The following is a 12619-nucleotide window of genomic DNA, read 5'->3' on the forward strand; positions in this document are numbered from 1 at the left end:
GCTCAGCCTTCTATATGGACTAATGCTCATATCTGTACATGACTACTGGAAAAACCGTAGCTTTGACTACATGGATTTTTGCGGGCAAAGTGATGTCTCTGCTTGTTAATACTCTGTCTAGGTTTGTCATAGCTTTTCTTCCAAGAAGCAAACATCTTTTAATTTCATGGCTGCAATCATCAGCCTCAGTGATTTTAGAGCCCAAGGAAAGAAAATCTGTCATATGCTTCTACTTTTTCCCCTTCTATTTTCCATGAAGTGATGGGACTAGATGCCATGATCTTAATGATCATGGTCTTAATGTTGAGTTTCAAGCCAGTGTTTTCACTCTCCTCTTTCATCCTTATCAAGAGGCTCTTTCATTCCTCTTCACTTTCTACCGTTAGAGCGGTATACAGTGCTGCACAGTAGACCTTGTTTGTCCATAGATAATAGTTTGCATCTGCTAACCCCAAACTGCTCATCAAACCTCTTCCACCTTCTCCCCACTTGGCAACCACAAGTCTGATCTGTCTGTGAATCTGCGTCTGTTTGGCAGATAAGTTCATTTCTGTCATTTTTAGATTCCACATATAAGTGATATCAGGTGGTTTTGTCAAGACGCTATTCTTTAACTCCCAGTCTGAACAATAAAAACTCAGCTCATAAACCATACTGTCCAGTGTGCTATTACAGACAGAGCCAGGATCAAGCAGCCATCGCCACAAGAATCTGACTTACATTAGGGTAAAATGAGCGCTTTCCTGTCAAAAGTGTAAGGTACAACTTTATCAGTGTTACCTTAAAGGTAACGCCCTTGACGTGTTCACAGTTTAATGGCTCAAGCAGATATGCCCATTTGGGACTGATGAGAATATATGCATGGGTAAGGGAGCTATAGTAGCTGTGATGCTGACTTTTAGGACCAACTGAACAGTACATGAACCATGAACTTCCAGATGTTCAATCAGGATTTAGAAAAGGCAGAGGAACCAGAGATCAAATTACCAACATCCACTGGATCATCGAAAAAGCAAGAGAGTTCTAGGAAAAAACATCTACTTCTGTGTTATTGACTATGCCAAAGCCTTTGACTGTGTGGATCACAACAAACTGTGGGAAATTCTTACAGAGATGGGAATACCAGACCACCTGACCTGCCTCCTGAGAAATTTGTATGCAGGTCAGGAAGCAACAGTTAGAACTGGACATGGAACAACAGACTGGTTCCAAATCAGGAAAGGAGTACGTCAAGGCTATATATTGTCACCCTGCTTATTTAACTTACTTACAGAGTACATCATAAAAAATGTTGGACTGGGATCACACAAACTGGGATCAAGATTGCTGGGAGAAATATCAATAACCTCAGATATGCAGATGACACCACCCTTATGGCAGAAAGAGAAGAATTGAAGAGCCTCTTGATGAGAGTGAAAGAGGAGAGTGAAAAAGTTGGCTTAAAACTCAACATTAGAAAACTAAGATCATGACATCTGGTCCTATCACTTCATAGCAAATAGATGGGGAAACAATGGAAACAGTGACAGACTACTTTTTTTGCGCTCCAAAATCACTGCAAATGGTGACTGCAGCCATGAAATTAAAAGACATTTCCTCCTTGAAAGAAAGTCATGACCAACCTAGACAGCATATTAAAAAGCAGAGATATTACTTTGCAGACAGAGGTCCATCTAGCCAAAGCTTTGGTTTTTCCAGTAGTCATGTATGGATGTGATAGTTGGACTATAAAGAAAGCTGAGCGCCAAAGAATTAATGCTTTTGAACTGTGATGTTGGAGAAGACTCTTGAGAGTCCCTTGGACTGCAAGGAGATCCAATCAGTCCATCCTAAAGGAAATCAGTCCTGAATATTCATTGGAAGGTCTGATGCTGAAGCTGAAGCTCCCATACTTTGACCACCTAATACGAAGAGCTGACTCATTGGAAAAGACCCTGATGCTGGGAAAGATTGGAGGTGGGAGGAGAAGGGGACGACAGAGGATGAGATGGTTGGATGGCATCACCAACTCAATAGACATGAGTTTGAGTAAGCTCCGGGAGTTGGTGATGGACAGAGAAGCTGGTGTGCTGCAATCCATGGGGTCACAAAGAGTCGGACACGACTGAGTGACTGAACTGAATAATCAGATCATAAATCATCATTTACTTCCTTGTCCTGGCCATCAAATTACATTTCTTTCCAGGCAAGCTAATATCTTTTCACTTTGGTTCCATACCATAATGAGCTCCATCACATATGGCATTTGCCAAGCACACTGCTAGGTAATGAAAAGAGAGAAATTTCTTTGCCATTTTATTCATGAAGGGAAGCCCTCCCCAGTGATTTTCACCTCCTTCTTACTGACCGTCTCCAGCCACAAGAGGACAGAGATCAAGTTTGTAGCTTTTATGGCTTTTATGATGGAGGATGGGGCTTCCCTGGTGGCTCACATCGTAAAGAGTCTGCCTGCAATGCATGATGAAGTAGGCATGAGATGGGAGAAATTAAAATTGGGAGATGCCAGTCAAATACATCTAAATCACACTATTATGTATGCATATTTCCTAAAATTTTGTGAGCATAACTTAAGCTAATTTACTTTTGCTGATGTTGATTTCTATTTGCATGATTCTTCGAGTGATCTTATGTCAAATTTTTCAAGTGATCTTATGTAAATTTTCCACTTGATATGAACAATATAACCCTTTTTTTCATGCAGTCTATTTTATCAAAGTGAGGTAGTAGAAGGAATGAAAAGATTTCTAGATGCTAGTACAGGTAACTGAATGAATGAGATATTTTTAACGATGTTACTTTTAAAATTAGTTCCTGGAATTTTCTCCTGCTGCTAAGTCGCTTCAGTCGTGTCTGACTCTGTGCGACCCCATAGACGGCAGCCCACCAGGCTCCTCTGGCCCTGGGATTCTCCAGGCAAAAATACTGGACTGGGTTGCATTTCCAGTTCCTGGAATTTTCTCCCGTGGTGGCAAGAACTTCTTTGGTTGGCAAGGAACAGTGCCAAAGATAATATTACCTATCTTCCCACATTTTTGCCCTGCTTGGCACTTTACATAAATTGGTGCAGCTATGAAGTCAGAGAATGGGTTTTATGCCAGGCCTTTTCACAGAGAAGTGCTTTGTCTCCCTCTGGTGGAAAAATTTATGTTTGCAACATCAGTTGCAGTTCTCGGGCCTGGGTGCACTTTGGGATCCCTCTGCACACAAGCTCAGTCGTGACCGACTCTTTTGTGACCCCGTGGACTGTACCTGCCAGGCTCCTGTCCATGGAATTTTCCAGGCAAGAATACTCGAATGGGTTGCCATTTCCTTCTCCAGGGGATCTTCCCAATCCAAGGGATCACACCCAAGTCTCCTGCATTGGCAGGCGAATTCTTTACCGTTGTGCCACCTTGCAAGCCCTTATAATCACCAGGGGTTCAATAATCCCAATACCCCAGCCCTGCCCCAGACTAATTCAATGAGGTCGGCAACAGAATCCAGCCAGCGATATTTGGTTTAAAAAATACGTACATGATTTTAATATACACTGAGTTAGAAGTTCTAAAACGATGATAAACTGATGGCCACAAAGGGAAAAGAGCAATCTGTGTATGTAGATTCCATCATCTTCCAGGGGCCCCTTTACAGTTTCCAGAGGGGAAATCACTAAGGACTGTCTTAGAATATAAGAACTCTAAATCCCAGTTTCTTCCTGAGTGACTCTCCCTGTAGTGAGATAAGAATGCATTAAGCAAACACACACACACACACACACACACACTAAGTACACAATCAGGTACTTTGGCAAAACTGTCACGTAGTTTTAACTGGACTTTCATACCTTTTGTATTTACCAAAAACTTTCTCACATATTTTCTCATTTAATTCTCTTAAGGACCTGTTAAGGTGGATAGTCATGCCTCCTGTGAGTATCAACACTCACCTAAGAACACAAAGCCCTACAGTAGTCTAGGTACACACTCAGAACTTGCTTTTCCCTTCTTCTCTTCCTCATTAATATTTCAGTTCAGTCGCTCAGTCGTGTCCGACTCTTTGCGACCCCATGAATCGCAGCACGCCAGGCCTCTCTGTTCATCACCAACTCCCAGAGTTCACTCAGACTCACGTCCATCTAGTCAGTGATGCCATCCAGCCATCTCATCCTCTGTCGTCCCCTTCTCCTCCTGCCCCTAATCCCTTCCAGCATCAGAGTCTTTTCCAGTGAGTCAACTCTTCACATGAGGTGGCCAAAGTACTGCAATTTCAGCTTTAGCATCATTCCTTCCAAAGAAATCCCAGGGCTGATCTCCTTCAGAATGGACTGGTTGGATCTCCTTGCAGTCCAAGGGACTCTCAAGAGTCTTCTCCAACACCACAGTTCAAAAACATCAATTCTTCGGTGCTCAGCTTTCTTCACAGTCCGACTTTCACATCCATACATGACCACAGGAAAAACCATAGCCTTGACTAGATGGACCTTTTTGGCAAAGTAATGTCTCTGCTTTTCAATATCCTATCTAGGTTGGTCATAACTTTTCTTCCAAGGAGTAAGCATCTTTTAATTTCATGGCTGCAGTCACCATCTACAGTGATTTTGGAGCCCCAAAAAATAAAGTCTGACACTGTTTCCACTGTTTCCCCATCTATTTCCCATGAATTGATGGGACCAGATGCCATGATCTTTGTTTTCTGAATGTTGAGTTTTAAACCAACTTTTTCACTCTCCTCTTTCACCTTCATCAAGAGGCTTTTTAGTTCTTCTTCACTTTCTGCCATAAGGGTGGTATCATCTGCATATCTGAGGTTATTGATATTTCTCCCGGCAATCTTGATTCCAGCTTGTGCTTCTTCCAGCCCAGCATTTCTCATGATGTACTCTGCATACAAGTTAAATAAGCAGGGTGACAATATATAGCCTTGATATACTCCTTTTCCTATTTGGAACCAGTCTGTTGTTCCATGTCCAGTTCTAACTGTTGCTTCCTGACCTGCATACAAATTTCTCAAGAGACAGGTCAGGTGGTCTGGTATTCCCATCTCTTTCAGAATTTTCCACAGTTTATTGTGATCCACACAGTCAAAGGCTTTGGCATAGTCAATAAAGCAGAAATAGATGTTTTTCTGGAACTCTCTTGCTTTTTCCATGATCCAGCGGATGTTGGCAATTTGGTCTCTGGTTCCTCTGCCTTTTCTAAAACCAGCTTGAACAACTGGAATTTCACAGTTCATGTATTGCTGAAGACCACCATACTGTATAACGGAAATTTGCTAGAACTTAAGTTTTCTTACCAAAAGGAAAAAAAAAGGTAAATACATGAGGTGATGGATATGTGAACCTGATGGGGGATATTTTCACAGTGTATACGTATATCAAATCACTTTGTACACTCTAAGTATCATAATTTTTCCATCAATTATACCTTAATAACGCTGAAAAAGGGAGAATCTGAGTAAAAATTATATAGGTATTCCATACAATATTCTTATTCTTGCAACTTTTCTATAATCTTGAAGTTATTTACAAATAAGTTTTTAAAATATTTTTCTAATATTTACATTGCCAAGATCTCAGCTTGTCTCTTTTTCCCAACCAATACAGATCTATTTGATGTGCATTTGTTGAACACATAGTTGGTAATCTTGAGAGAAGATCATCAAAGGCATAAATATACAACTATAGAAGTTCTTACCCAAGTAACATGGAGGCTACATCTTATCTATTGCTTTTTTACATATCCTAGAAGACTTCAAATGAAGATTGAATAGGTTGAAATAGATTGTTATCTTTTAAAATCTTGTCAAACTAATTCCTGCTGATAATGGCTGTTTTAATCATAAATATACATTGCTGCTGCTAAGTCGCTTCAGTCGTGTCTGACTCTGTGCGACCCCATAGATGGAAGCCCACCAGGCTCCCCCGTCCCTGGGATTCTCTAGGCAAGAACACTGGACTGGGTTTCCATTTCCTTCTCCAATGCATGAAAGTGAAAAGTGAAAGTGAAGTCATTCAGTTGTGTCCGACTCTTCTCAACCCCATGGACTGCAGCCCCACCAGGCTCCTCCGTCCATGGGATTTTCCAGGCAAGAGTACTGGAGTGGGGTGCCATTGCCTTCTCCAAAATATACATTACTGCTATAAAATTTAGTTATTAAAAAGGAAACTAGTTCTACTTCTGGCAATACTGAATTAGATGGTTCTGATCAACTCTCTAAGTACAACGTGAAAAATTATTCAAAATATATATTATTAAAAGAGTGAAACAAAAATAAAAAAGTAAAAGGTAAAAAAATTAAAAAAAAAAAAAGAGTGAATAGGCAAATCAGAGAGAAAAAATACTTGCAACACATATAAATGACAAAAGAGCTCATATCTAGAAGACATAGGATTCCTACAAATAAATAAGACTGACAACCCAATTTTAAAATGGGCAAATGACTTAGTAAAAGGAGATAATCAAATAGTCAATAAACATATGAAAGGATCTCAAACTCATTAGTCATCAAAGAAATGCAAATTAAAACCATGTAATGCCAAGTGATTGTGAACTACAACTCATGCCCTGCTGAGTTGTACATGTATATGCTAATGTACTTTGGTACAACCATTTTAGAAAATGGTAGTATCTTCTAAAGCTGAACATACAAATATATTATATAACTTACAAATTTCAATTGCTAGGTACACCTCAGAGATATGTGTTTATGGCAGCATTATTTGTAAATAACAACAAAAAAACTGGAAATCTAAATGTCCTAACAGAAGCAGAAGATATTAAGAAGAAGTGGCAAGAATACACAGAAGAAAAAGCTATATATGACAAACCCACAGCAAACATTATCCTCAATGGTGAAAAATTGAAAGCATTTCCTCTAAAGTCAGGAACAAGACAAGGGTGCCCACTTTCACCATTACTATTCAACATAGTTTTGGAAGTTTTGGCCACAGCAATCAGAGCAGAAAAAGAAATAAAAGGAATCCAAATTGGAAAAGAAGAAGTAAAACTCTCACTGTTTGCAGATGACATGATCCTTTACATAGAAAACCCTAAAGACTCCACCAGAAAATTACTAGAACTAATCAATGACTATAGTAAAGTTGCAGGATATAAAATTAACACACAGAAATCCCTTGCATTCCTATACACTAATAATGAGAAAACAGAAAGAGAATTAAGGAAACATTGCAACAAAAGAATAAAATACTTAGGAATATATCTACCTAAAGAAACTAAAGACCTATATATAGAAAACTATAAAACACTGGTGAAAGAAATCAAAGAGAACACTAATAGATGGAGAAATATACCATGTTCATGGATTGGAAGAATCAATATAGTGAAAATGAGTATAGTACCCAAAGCAATTTATAGATTCAATGCAATCCCTATCAAGCTACCAACGGTATTCTTCACAGAGCTAGAACAAATAATTTCACAATTTGTATGGAAATACAAAAAACCTCGAAGAGCCAAAGCTATCTTGAGAAAGAAGAATGGAACTGGAGGAATCAACCTGCCTGACTTCAGGCTCTACTACAAAGCCACAGTCATCAAGACAGTATGGTACTGGCACAAAGACAGAAATATAGATCAATGGAACAAAATAGAAAGCCCAGAGATAAATCCACGCACATATGGACACCTTATCTTTGACAAAGGAGGCAAGAATATACAATGGAGAAAAGACAATCTCTTTAACAAGTGGTGCTGGGAAAACTGGTCAACCACTTGTAAAAGAATGAAAGTAGAACACTTTCTAACACCATACACAAAAATAAACTCAAAATGGATTAAAGATCTAAACATAAGGCCAGAAACTATAAAACTCCTAGAGGAGAACATAGGCAAAACACTCCGACATACATCACAGCAGGATCCTCTATGACCCACCTCCCAGATTATCGGAAATAAAAGCAAAAATAAACAAATGGGACCTAATTAACCTTAAAAGCTTCTGCACAACAAAGGAAACTATAAGCAAGGTGAAAAGACAGCCTTCAGAATGGGAGAAAATAATAGCAAATGAAGCAACTGACAAACAACTAATCTCAAAAATATATAAGCAACTCCTACAGCTCAATTCCAGAAAAACAAATGACCCAATCAAAAAATGGGCCAAAGAACTAAATAGACATTTCTCCAAAGAAGACATACAGATGGCTAACAAACACATGAAAAGATGCTCAATGTCACTCATTATCAGAGAAATGCAAATCAAAACCACTATGAGGTACCATTTCACGCCAGTCAGAGTGGCTGCGATTCAAGTCTACAAGCAATAAATGCTGGAGAGGGTGTGGAGAAAAGGGAACCCTCTTACACTGTTGGTGGGAATGCAAACTAGTACAGCCACTATGGAGAACAGTGTGGAGATTCCTTAAAAAACTGGAAATAGAACTGCCTTATGATCCAGCAATCCCACTGCTGGGCATACACACTGAGGAAACCAGAAGGGAAAGAGACACATGTACCCCAATGTTCATCGCAGCACTGTTTATAATAGCCAGGACATGGAAGCAATCTAGATGTCCATCAGCAGATGAATGGATAAGAAAGCAGTGGTACATATACACAATGGAGTATTACTCAGCCATTAAAAAGAATACATTTGAATCAGTTCTAATAAGGTGGATGAAACTGGAGCCTATTATACAGAGTGAAGTAAGCCAGAAAGAAACACACCAATACAGTATACTAATGCATATATATGGAATTTAGAAAGATGGTAACAATAACCCTGTATACGAGACAGCAAAAGAGACACTGATGTATAGAACAGTCTTTAGGACTCTGTGGGAGAGGGAGAGGGAGAGGGTGGGATGATTTGGGAGAATGGCATTGAAATATGTATAATATCATATTGAAACGAGTCACCAGTCCAGGTTCGATGCACGATACTGGATGCTTGGGGCTGGTACACTGGGATGACCCAGAGGGATGGTATGGGGAGGGAGGAGGGAGGAGGGTTCAGGATGGGGAACACATGTATACCTGTGGCGGATTCATTTCGATATATGGCAAAACCAATACAATATTGTAAAGTTAAAAAATAAAATTAAATTAAAAAGAATAATACACAGAAGAACTGTACAAAAAAGATCTTCACAACCAAGATAATCACGATGGTATGATCACTCACCTAGAGCCAGACATCCAGGAATGTGAAGTCAAGTGGGCCTTAGAAAGCATCACTACAAACAAAGCTAGTGGAGGTGATGGAATTCCAGTTGAGCTATTTCAAATCTTGAAAGATGATGCCATGAAAGTGCTGCACTCAATATGTCAGCAAATTTGGAAAACTCAGCAGTGGCCACAGGACTGGAAAAGGTCAGTTTTCTTTCCAATCCCAAAGAAAGGCAATGCCAAAGAATGCTCAAACTACTGCACAATTGCACTCATCTCACACGCTAGGAAAGTATGCTCAAAATTCTCCAAGCCAGGCTTCAGCAATATGTGAACCGTGAACTTCCTGATGTTCAAGCTGGTTTTAGAAAAGGCAGAGGAACCAGAGATCAAATTGCCAACATCCGCTGGATCATCAGAAAAAGCAAGAGAGTTCCAGAAAAAAAATCTACTTCTGCTTTATTGATTATGCCAAAGCCTTTGACTGTGTGGATCACAACAAACTGGTTCCAAATAGGAAAAGGAGTACGTCAAGGCTGTATATTGTCACCCTGCTTATTTAACTTATATGCAGAGTACATCATGAGAAACGCTGGGCTGGAAGAAGCACAAGCTGGAATCAAGATTGCTGGAAGAAATATCAATAACCTCAGATATGCAGATGACACCACCCTTAAGGCAGAAAGTGAAGAGGAACTAAAAAGCCTCTTGATGAAAGTGAAAGAGGAGAGTGAAAAATTTGGCTTAAAGTTCAACATTCAGAAAACGAAGATCATGGCATCTGGTCCCATCACTTCATGGGAAATAGATGGGAAACAGTGGAAACAGTGTCAGACTTTATCTTTTTGGGCTCCAAAATCACTGTAGATGGTGACTGCAGCCATGAAATTAAAAGACGCTTACTCCTTGGAAGGAAAGTTATGACCAACCTAGACAGCATATTCAAAAGCAGAGACATTACTTTGCCAAAAAGGTCCATCTAGTCAAGGCTATGGTTTTTCCAGTGGTCATGTATGGATGTGAGAGATGGACTGTGAAGAAGGCTGCTCGCCAAAGAATTGATGCTTTTGAACTGTGGTGTTGGAGAAGACTCTTGAGAGTCCCTTGGACTGCAAGGAGATCCAACCAGTCCATTCTGAAGGAGATCAGCCCTGGGATTTCTTTGGAATGATGCTAAAGCTGAAACTCCAGTACTTTGGCCACCTCATGCGAAGAGTTGACTCATTGGAAAAGACTCTGATACTGGGAGGGATTGGGGGCAGGAGGAGAAGGGGACGACAGAGGATGAGATGGCTGGATGGCATCACCGACTCAACGGACTTGAGTTTGAGTGAACTTTGGGAGTTGGTGATGGACAGGGAGGCCTGGCGTGCTGCGATTCATGGGGTCGCAAAGAGTCGGACATGACTGAGCAACTGAACTGAACTGAACTGAAATGTCCATCCATAGGTGAATGAATAAATTGTGATATATAATGGAATATCACATAGCAATAAGTGAAAATACTATAACCAGAAAGAAAAATATAGATAAATCGCACAAGTATATTTTAGTACAAATGGCATCAGCCACAACATATGCATACTTTTTGTACATTCTATGCTGTTAGAAATTTAAATAGTTGGTTACTTTCAATAACAGGACAGGTTGTAACTGGGACAGACCAAGAGAGTAATAACAGAAAATTTGCTTTTTCATTAGATAGATGCATTCACTTTTGATAACTCATTGAGCTGTATAGAATTTTGTGACGAGAATTGTTTACATTTTTTTAACCAGGATGGTATAAAATAGTTTCATCAGGAATCAAGTCTTCCCTGTGCTTTTCACCTTAAGTGGGGGAGTTTTAATTGATACTACCAATTTTCCAAAATGGTTCTATCAAGTACATTAGCATCAGCAGGGCATGAGTAGAAGTTGCTCACAATCACTTGCCATTGTATTGTAACTGGCAGTACTCCTCAAACTTTACATGACTTATTTGGAGATCTTGTTTAAAAAAACAACTTTTTTCCAGGAGTTGTCTAGGGTGGAACCCATGAGTGTCTTTTTCTAGCAAGCTTCCAAGTGATGCCCACACTGTCTACTGACTGCACTTTAAGTAACAAGGACCTTGGACAGTCCTTCCAAACTATATTCCTCAACAGTAATGCTTCACAAAATCATCTAGAGACAGTATTAAAATGTTAATCAAAATTTTCTTTTAAAAATAATACTAAGCATTTCTAAGTTCTTATTTTGTGATGATCCATTTTAAAAAATAAGGGTATCATATACTTGTTTTTAGTTAAAACAGGTCAATTGAAACAGTAAATGTTCAAAAAATACACCTATATGCCAGACACTGTCATACTACATTAAATCCAAAATATGCCGGGAAGTGGCAAGAAACATCTCCTGATTATGACCAAAACATGTTTGGCAGCTTGCTGGATAAATACCACTTACCAACTGGCATTATGTATGTTGGACTGTCTACTACAGGAGCCAACAAACTTTTTCTGTATAGGATCAAATGGTAAAAATTTCAGGCTTTGCAGACAAGGGTCACAACCACTCAACTCTGTAGTATGAATGTAACTATAGATGTATGAGTGATGGCCACAGTATGGTCTACTAAATAGATCTCTGGTTACTGGATCACTGATAGAAATCTTGATCAATGACATGTATCTTGTCTTCAAATTTCCACTTAATGTGTTATCTGAGAAATCATTTGTTTTCTTTTCTGTTGAAACTTTCAGAAGTTAGTTTTAACATTGCCCAATAATCCACGTACATATTTTACCTCGAGAACATCATTTTGGTGCTGTCAATGGTTATTAAGTTTTAAATGGTATTCTAAAGACAAGAGTCCCCAAATAAATGATAAATGGAATGATAATATGGACAGGAGGCTAAATGTTAATACATAAACTGTATTCTTGAACCATACACTGCTAGTTGAAGGATATAAAACTAATATTGCACTAGTTTTGTGGGACTAGTCATCAATCATATTGCTGGTGTACAAACTGTATGGAAAATATGTATCTGCATTTAGATTGGATATAGAATCTAGTCATGCTGAGTCTGTACCATAAGGTTCATCTACTGTTTTTTTTTTTTTTCTAATTTTATTTTTAAACTTTACATAATTGTATTAGTTTTGCCAAATATCAAAATGAATCCGCCACAGGTATACATGTGTTCCCCATCCTGAACCCTCCTCCCTCCTCCCTCCCCATACCATCCCTCTGGGTCGTCCCAGTGCACCAGCCCCAAGCATCCAGTATCGTGCATCGAACCTGGACTGGCAACTCGTTTCTTACATGATATTTTACATGTTTCAATGCCATTCTCCCAAATATTCCCACCCTCTCCCTCTCCCACAGAGTCCATAAGACTGTTCTATACATCAGTGTCTCTTTTGCTGTCTCGTACACCGGGTTATTGTTACCATCTTTCTAAATTCCATATATATGCGTTAGTATACTGTATTTATGTTTTTCCTTCTGGCTTACTTCACTCTGTAT

This window comes from Bos mutus, chromosome 26, assembly GCF_027580195.1.
Source record: "Bos mutus isolate GX-2022 chromosome 26, NWIPB_WYAK_1.1, whole genome shotgun sequence".
In the NCBI taxonomy this organism is placed as follows: Eukaryota; Metazoa; Chordata; class Mammalia; order Artiodactyla; family Bovidae; genus Bos; species Bos mutus.